Here is an 8,821-nt window from a genome sequence, read left to right as displayed (position 1 = left end):
AAAAGAAATCCAAACAACATAAACCCAAAGTTTTTCACAATATAGTTCAGTTCTCCTCGATCAAAGTTCACGGTCATGCTTCTCTTGCCAGTCCATTCTCCTTCATAAAGTTCGCTGCCTCCTCCGCCGAGCCAAAGTACAACTCCTGGTCCCCATAGGTCACCCATAGGCAGGCCGGGTACCGTAGTCTGAACTTTATGCCCTCCTTGTACAGGACCGACTTGACCTTATTAAAGCTCACCCTCCTCTTCGCCAGCTCTGCCCCCAGATCCTGGTACACTCGAATCTCGACATCTTCTCAAGTGGACCGCCTCGTCTGCCTAGCCCACCTCATGAACCACTTTCCTTCTGCTGTTGGGTGAACTTCTCATTCAGGAATCTCACTAATGACTTCCGGTTGCGGCTAGACTAGCTAAGCCGCACATTTGGAAGCTCCTGCAACAAAGGTGTTTTTGGGCCAATTGGAGGGCCCCAACGGCGCTGAAAAAAAACGAATCCCGGTGGGGGAAGGTCCCCTGAGGAGAACTAGACCGATTTATGGTCGGTACCCGGAGTGGAGCGGCAAGAAAAACGGCAGCAGCTCCCAAAAAAGCGGGGAAGAAAATCAAAATGGCGGCGGCGGTGCATCGGAGAGTGGAAGAAATGGGCGGGGAGCAGCAGGCGCTCTCCTCCGTTTTTTCACGGAGATGAAAGTGGAGCTCTTAGAGTCCATGAACGCGACGGCCACCAGGTTGGTGGGAGCCCAGGCGATCCAAGAGGCGTCGATTAAAGATCTGCAGCAGGAGATGACCGCGAGGGAGGAGGAGGGCCACAGTCATCGGGGCAAAGGTGGAGGTGCACGAGGCACTCCACATGAAGTGGCAGAGCCGCTTCGAGGAGCTGGACACTCGGATGAGGAGGAAAAATTTGAGGATCCTGGGCCTGGAAGAAGGCCTGGAGGGGTCGGATCTCCCGGGATATGTGGCGGAGATGTTGAGCTCCCTGATGGGGGAAGGGGCCGGTCCGGCGCCCCTGGAATTGGAAGAGGCATACCGGGTCATGGCCAGGAGGCCTAGGGCAAACGAGCCCCCGAGGGCGGTTGTGGTGCGGTTCCAGCGGCTAAGTGATCGAGAGAAAGTCCTGAGGTGGGCAAAAAGGGAGAAAAGCAGCAAGTGGCAGAACCGACGGTAAGGGTGTGTACCAGGACTGGAGTGCGGAGGTGGCAAAGCGGCGGGCCCGTACAACCGGACAAAGGCGGTGCTACACGCGAAAAAGATCAAATTGGAATGCTGCAACGGCGCGCTGTGGGTCACCTACAAGGACCAACATCATTATTTCGAGTCCCCAGAGGAGGCCTGGACCTTTGTACAAGAGGAAAAGTTGGACACGAACTAAAACCTGGGAGCACCGGCGGTCGTAGCCGCCGGGGGACTCTTGATTGAGCAAGTGGCCCTTTTCTTTTTCAGGCCAGGTCGGAACTGGGTAACAGTTTCGTGGATTGTTTGGGGTGTTTTTTTCTCGAACGGTTGACTTTTCTGAATATCTTGAAGGTTTCGAGTTGTTGGGTGTTTCTGTATATTTGTACTGTTGAAATCTCTATTGTGGGTTGTTGGCTTCTTATGGGGTGTTTCTTCCCGTTTCCAATTTCCCTTAGTTATTTACCCCTCTTACCCTTTTTCTTTGGGTGCTGGGGGGGGGGTTTTTGTTCTTTTTTTTTCCTTTTCGGGTTATGGTTATCTGCGGTTATTTATACTGTTTGATGGAGGGTGATGGTTGGGCACACTGTTAGTTGATAGCTAGTTAATTATTTTGTTATTTAAGTATGTAGTTAAGTATTTATGTATTAGGTTGCCATTGGGTATTTATATCGTTAAGTTGGGGAGACGGGACGGGGGGGAGCGGGTTGGATTATGCGGGTCTTTCTCGGGGGTTTTAAGGGGATCTTTCACGGGCGCAGATGGGGTGAACCGGGAGGAGTCGGAATGTGGCAGGAGCAGCGGGTCAGCGGAGACCAGCTGACTCTTGGGAGTACGATGTGGGGTGCATCGCGGCTAGGAGGGGTCCTAGCCAGGGGGGGGGGGGGGAAGGGGGGGGGGGGGGAAGGGGGGGGGCTGGGGGGGGGACACCGGGTTGCTGCTGGAAAGACCAGGGACGAGAAGGGGAGAGCTGTGGGGGTGGGGGGGGGGGGGGGGGGGGGGCCATCGCTATGGGAAGCGGGTCAGAAAAGAAGGGATGACCCGGGTGCGAGCAAGGGACAAGACATGGCTAATCGACAGGGAGTAGGGACGGGTCGCTCTGCGACCCGATTGATCACGTGGAACGTAAGGGGGCTGAATGGGCCGGTCAAAAGATCAAGGGTCTTCTCACACCTGAAGGGACTGAAGGCTGACGTAGCAATGCTGCAGGAGACTCATTTGAGGGTAGCAGATCAGGTCCGCCTGAGAAGGGGGTGGGTGGGACAGGTGTTCCACTCAGGCTTGGATATCAAGAACCGGGGGGTGGCGATCTTGGTGGGAAAGAGGGTGTCGTTTGTGGCGGCAGAGGTGGTGGCAGACAAGGAGGGCAGGTACGTGATGGTGAGGGGTAGGCTGCAGGGAGAGAATGTGGTACTGGTAAATGTGTATGCCCCGAACTGGGACGACGCGGGTTTTATGAGGCGCCTGCTGGGCCTCATCCCGGGACTGGAGGCAGGGGGCCTGATCATGGGAGGGGACTTAATACGGTGTTAGACCCTGGGCTGGATAGATCGAGTTCCAGGACGAATAGGAGGCGGCAGCGGCAGAGGTGTTGAGGGGGTTCATGGAGCAGATGGGAGGGGTAGACCCATGGAGATTTGGTAGGCCTAGGGCGAGGGAGTATTCTTTTTTCTCCCACGTCCACAGAGTGTACTCTAGGATCGATTTTTTTCGTATTGAGCAGGGGGCTGATACCGAGAGTGCAGGACACGGAGTACTCGGCCATTGCGATATCGGACCATGCACCACATTGGGTGGACGTGGAATGGGGGAGGCGCGGGACCAACGCCCGTTGTGGCGCCTGGATGTAGGGCTGTTGGCGGACGAAGAGGTGTGCAGAAGGGTGAGAACGGGCATTGAGAACTATCTGGGTACGAATGACACAGGTGAGGTGCAGGTGGGGACGGTCTGGGAGGCCTTGAAAGCAGTGATTAGAGGAGAGCTGATCTCCATAAGGGCACACAGAGAGAGGAAGGAGAGGCAGGAAAGGGAGAGGCTGGTGGGGGAGCTCCTAGAAGTAGATAGGAATATGCGGCGGCACCAGAGGAGGGGCTATTAAGGGAGCGGCGTAGCTTGCAGGCCAGGTTCGACCTACTGACCACTAGGAAGGCGGAAATGCAGTGGAGAAGGGCGCAGGGTGCGGCGTATGAGTACGGGGGAAAGGCGAGCAGGATGCTGGCACACCAGCTTCGTAAGCGAGATGCAGCCAGAGAGATTGGGGGAGTGAGAGAGAGGGGTGGGGACGTAGTGCAGAAGGGGCAAGAGGTGAATAGGGTCTTTAGGGACTTCTATAGGGAATTGTATAGGTCTGAACCGCCGAAGAGGAGAGGGGGAATGAAGAACTTTCTCAACAAATTGGGGTTCCCAAAGGTACAGGAGGAGCTGGTAGAAGGGTTGGGGGCGCCGATAGAGCTGCAGGAGCTAATTAAAGGGATAGGCCAGATGCAGGCGGGGAAGGCGCCGGGGCCGGATGGGTTCCCGGTGGAGTTTTACAGGAAATTTGTGGACTTGGTGGGTCCAGTGCTGGTGCGAGCCTTTAATGAGGCGCGCGAGGGGGGGGTTCTGCCCCCAACAATGTCGCAGGCCCTGATCTCCTTGATTTTGAAGCGGGACAAGGACCCGGTCCAGTGCGGGTCCTACAGGCCCATCTCCCTCCTGAATGTTGACGCCAAGCTGTTAGCAAAGGTCCTGGCAACCAGGATAGAGGACTGTGTGCCAGGGGTAGTCCATGAAGACCAGACGGGGTTCGTGAAGGGACGCCAACTTAACACAAATGTCCGGAGATTGTTAAATGTGATTATGATGCCAGCAGTGGAGGGGGAGGCGGAGATAGTGGTAGCGCTGGACGCGGAGAAGGCATTTGACAGGGTGGAGTGGGAATACTTGTGGGAGACGTTGGAAAGGTTTGGGTTTGGGGAGGGATTTATCAAGTGGGTAAAACTGCTCTATTCAGCTCCGATGGCAAGTGTGGTAACAAACGGGAGGAGGTCAGAATATTTTTGGCTCCATCGAGGTACTAGGCAGGGATGTCCCCTATCTCCCTTACTCTTTGCATTAGCGATTGAGCCGTTGGCGATGGCACTGAGGGGTTCAGGGGGGTGGAGAGGACTGACAAGGGGAGGGGAGGAACATCGGGTCTCGCTCTATGCGGATGATTTGTTGTTGTATGTGGCAGACCCGGAGGGGGGAATGCCGGAGGTAATGGGGATACTAGCGGAGTTCGGGGACTTTTCGGGATATAAATTAAATCTGGGGAAAAGTGAGGTCTTTGTAATACACCCGGGAGACCAAGGGGAGGGAATTGGGAGGCTCCCCTTCAAAAGAGCAATTAAAAGTTTTAGGTATTTGGGGGTGCAGGTGGCAAAGAACTGGGGGACCCTCCACAAGTTGAACTTTTCCAGACTGGTGGAACAGATGGAGGAGGAGTTTAAGAGGTGGGACATGGTGCCGCTGTCGCTGGCAGGGAGGGTGCAGTCAGTTAAAATGACGGTCCTCCCGAGGTTCTTGTTCTTGTTCCAGTGTCTGCCCATCTTCCTCCCCAGGGCCTTTTTCAAGAAGGTAACGAGTAGTATCATGGGGTATGTGTGGGCACATGGCACCCCGAGAGTTAGAAGGGTCTTTTTGGAGCGGAGTAGGGATAGTGGAGGGCTGGCGTTACCCAACCTTTCAGGATATTACTGGGCGGCAAATACATCGATGGTACGAAAGTGGATGATGGAAGGGGAGGGGGCAGCCTGGAAGCGCATGGAGAGGGCGTCCTGCGGCAACATAAGCTTAGGGGCACTGGTAACGGCACCATGGCCGCTCCCTCCCACGAGGTATACCACGAGCCCGGTGGTGGCGGCCACCCTCAAGATCTGGGGGCAGTGGAGGCGACACAGGGGGGAAGTGGGAGGTCTGATAGGGGCACCACTAAGAGGGAACCACAGATTTGCGCCGGGAAACACAGGAGGGGGATTCCAGAGCTGGCAGAGGGCGGGTATTAGACAACTGAGGGACTTGTTTATAGAGGGGAGGTTTGCGAGCCTGGGAGAGCTGGAGGAGAAATTTGGGCTCCCCCCGGGGAACACGTTCAGGTACCTCCAAGTGAAGGCATTTGCCAGACGACAGGTAGCGGGGTTCCCCGCGCTCCCCGACAGGGGGGTGAGTGATAGGGTGCTATCAGGGGTCTGGGTCGGGGAGGGGAAGATCTCGGACATCTATAAGATTATGCAGGAGGTGGAGGAGGTACCAGTAGAGGAGCTGAAAGATAAGTGGGAGTTAGAGCTGGGGGAACAGATAGAGGACGGGACATGGGCAGACGCCCTGGAGAGGGTCAACTCGTCGTCGTCATGTGCGAGACTAAGTCTCATTCAATTTAAGGTACTGCATAGAGCCCACATGACGGGGACAAGGATGAGTCGGTTTTTCGGGGGTGAAGACAGGTGTATTAGATGTTCGGGAAGCCCTGCGAATCATGCACATATGTTTTGGGCATGTCCGGCGCTGGAGGAGTTCTGGAAGGGGGTGGCAGGGACGGTGTCGAGAGTGGTGGGGTCCAGGGTCAAGCCAGGATGGGGACTTGCGATCTTCGGGGTTGGGGTGGAACCGGGGGTACAGGAGGCGAGGGAGGCTGGAATATTAGCCTTTGCGTCCTTGGTGGCTCGGAGGAGGATCCTGATTCAGTGGAGGGACGAAAGGCCTCCGAGTGTTAACACCTGGTTTAAACGACATGGCAAACTTCATCCAATTGGAAAGGATCAAATTCGCCCTGAGAGGGTCGGTGCAGGGGTTTTTCAGGCGATGGCAACCCTTCCTAGACCTCTTGGATCAGAGATAGAAACTGAGGCCGTGACAGCAGCAACCCGGGAGGGGAGGGGAGGGCGGGAGGGAGGGGGGAGGAGGGGGGGGGGGGGGGAGGGGGGACAAAGACGAAGGAAGTACGGTAGCGGTGGTGGCACGGGCAAGGCCTGCCCGAGGACGCTGCTAGAAATGATAAGTTGGTCTGACTGTCGGTTCGCCGGCGGGGGGGGGGGGGGGGGGGGACGCGCGAGTAGGGGGGGGGGGGGGGGACTTTTTTTTTTTCTTTTTTTTTTTGTTAAGTAGGGGGGTTTGACTTTGTTTTGTTATAATTTAAATGTAAATGTAGGGGGGGTTAAAATGTTTGTATTTTGAAAAATTTCTTCAATAAAAATTATTTTAAAAAAAAAGGAATCTCACTAACTGGTCCATCGACCACTGAGCCGGCACTGTACATCCGCCATCTCTGCTTCTCACTCGCTTCAAGCAACTGGTTCACTTTTTTCCGGGCACTTCTGGACCGCAGCTCCATAAACTAGGGGTCACTCTCTTCTGTTCTCACTTCTCATCCTGGTACCTTTTAAAGAATGCGAGGAAACATTCTTCTACCACCCTCCCAGGGTTCCAGACCATCACCACCCTCTGGGTGCAAAAACTTTTCCTCAAATCCCCCTTAAACCTCTTGCCCTTTACCTTGAACTTGTGACCCCTCTTCAAGGACCCTTCAACTAAGCAAACAGCTGCTCCCTATCCACCCTCATAATCTTGCACCCATGCGCCTCATAATCTTGTACACCTCGATTGGGTCGCCCCTCAGTCTTCTCTGCTCCAACGAGAAGAAAACAACCCAAGCCTATCTAACCTATTTTCATCACTTAAATGTTCCATTCCAGGCAACATCCTGGTGAATCGCCTCTGTACCCACTCCAGTGCAATCACATCCTTCCTATAATGTGGTGACCAGAACTGCACACAGTACTCCAGCTGTGGCCTCACTAAAGTTCTACACAACTCCAACATGACCTCCATGATGAGTAAACTATGCCTCGATTGATGAAGGCAAGTGTACCGTATGCCTTTTCACCTGGCCACCTGCCTTCAGAGATCTATGGACAAACACTCCAAGGTCCCTTCATTCCTCAGAACTTCCCAGTGTCAGGCCATTCATTGACTACTTCCTTGTCACATTACTCACTTCAAACTTTGCAGGGTTAAATTCCATCTGTCACTTTTCTGCCCATTTGACCATCCCGTCTGTATCTTCCTGTCACCCAAGAAACTCAACCTCACTGTTAACCACCCGGCCAATCTTTTGTGTTATCCGCAAACTTACTGATCCTACTCCCCCACACATAGTTATCTATGTCATTTAAGTAAATGATGTGGAGATGCCTGCGTTGGACCAGGGTGGGCACAGTAAGGAGTCTTCCAGCACCCGGTTAAAGTTCAACAGGTCGGTTTCAAATCCCTAGAGCAGCTCCTTCATCAGGTGAATGATTTATATAAATGACAATCAATAGGGGGCCAGTACAGATCACTGTGGTACACCACTGAACACTGACATCCAGTCACTAAAGCAGCCGTCTGTCATCACCCTCTGTCTCCTGCAGCAAAACCAATTTTGAACCCACCTTATCAAGTTACCCTGTATCCCATGTGCATTTGCCTTCTTTATAAATCTCCCATGTGGGACTTGAAGGCTTTGCTGAAATCCATGTAAACTACATCAACAGGGTAGCACAGTAGCATTGTGGATAGCACAATTGCTTCACAGCTCCAGGGTCCCAGGTTCGATTTCCTGCTTGGGTCACTGTCTGTGCGGAGTCTGCACATCCTCCCCGTGTGTGCGTGGGTTTCCTCCGGATGCTCTGATTTCCTCCCACAGTCCAAAGATGTGCAGGTTAGGTGGATTGGCCATGATAAATTGCCCTTAGTGTCCAAAATTGCCCTAAGTGTTGGATGGGGTTACTGGGTTATGCGGATAGGGTGGAGGTGTTGACCTTGGGTAGGGTGCTCTTTCCAAGAGCTGGTGCAGACTCGATGGGCCGAATGGCCTCCTTCTGCACTGTAAATTCAATGATAATTCTATGATAACTGCACTACCTTCATTTACACACCTGGTCACATGCTCAAAAAATGCAATCAAATATGTTAGGCATGGCCTCCCTCTGACTAAGTTATGCGGAGTATTCCTGATCAAACTTTGCGTCTCCAATTGGAGATTGATTCCCTCCTTCGGAATTTTATCCAAATGTTTTCCTACCATTGACATGAGACTCGCTGGTCTGTCGTTCCCTGGCTGATTTCAACAACCTTTCTAAAATAGTGGGACTACATTAACTGTTCTCCAGTCCTCTGGTACCTCCCAGTGGCCAGAGAGGAATTAAAAATTTGGGTCAGAGCCCCTGCAATCTCCTCCCTCGCCTCCCACAGCAGCCTGGGACACAATTCATCTGGACTGGAGATTTGTCCACTTTTAAGCCCACCAACACCTCCAATACCTTTGTCACTCCCTATGTCAATTTCCTCAAGAACCTCAGTCTCTCTCCCTGAGTTCCACATCTACCTCCTCATTCTCTTGGGTGAAGACAGATGTGAAGAATTTGTTCAACACCCAACCAATGTCCTCTGGCTCCACCCACAGAATTCCCCCTGGGTCCTGAATGGGCTCTATTCTTTCCCTGGTTATCCTCTTCCCATTGATGGAATACCTTGAGATTTTCCCTACTTTTACCAGCCAGAGCTTTCTCATATTCCCTCTTTGCTCTCCTAATTGTTTTGTTAAGCTCCATCCTGCACTTTCTGTACTCCACTAATGCCTCTGTTGA

This window comes from Scyliorhinus canicula, chromosome 6 (assembly GCF_902713615.1).
Source record: "Scyliorhinus canicula chromosome 6, sScyCan1.1, whole genome shotgun sequence".
Lineage (NCBI taxonomy): Eukaryota > Metazoa > Chordata > Chondrichthyes > Carcharhiniformes > Scyliorhinidae > Scyliorhinus > Scyliorhinus canicula.
Note: the sequence above shows the minus strand (reverse complement) of the source record.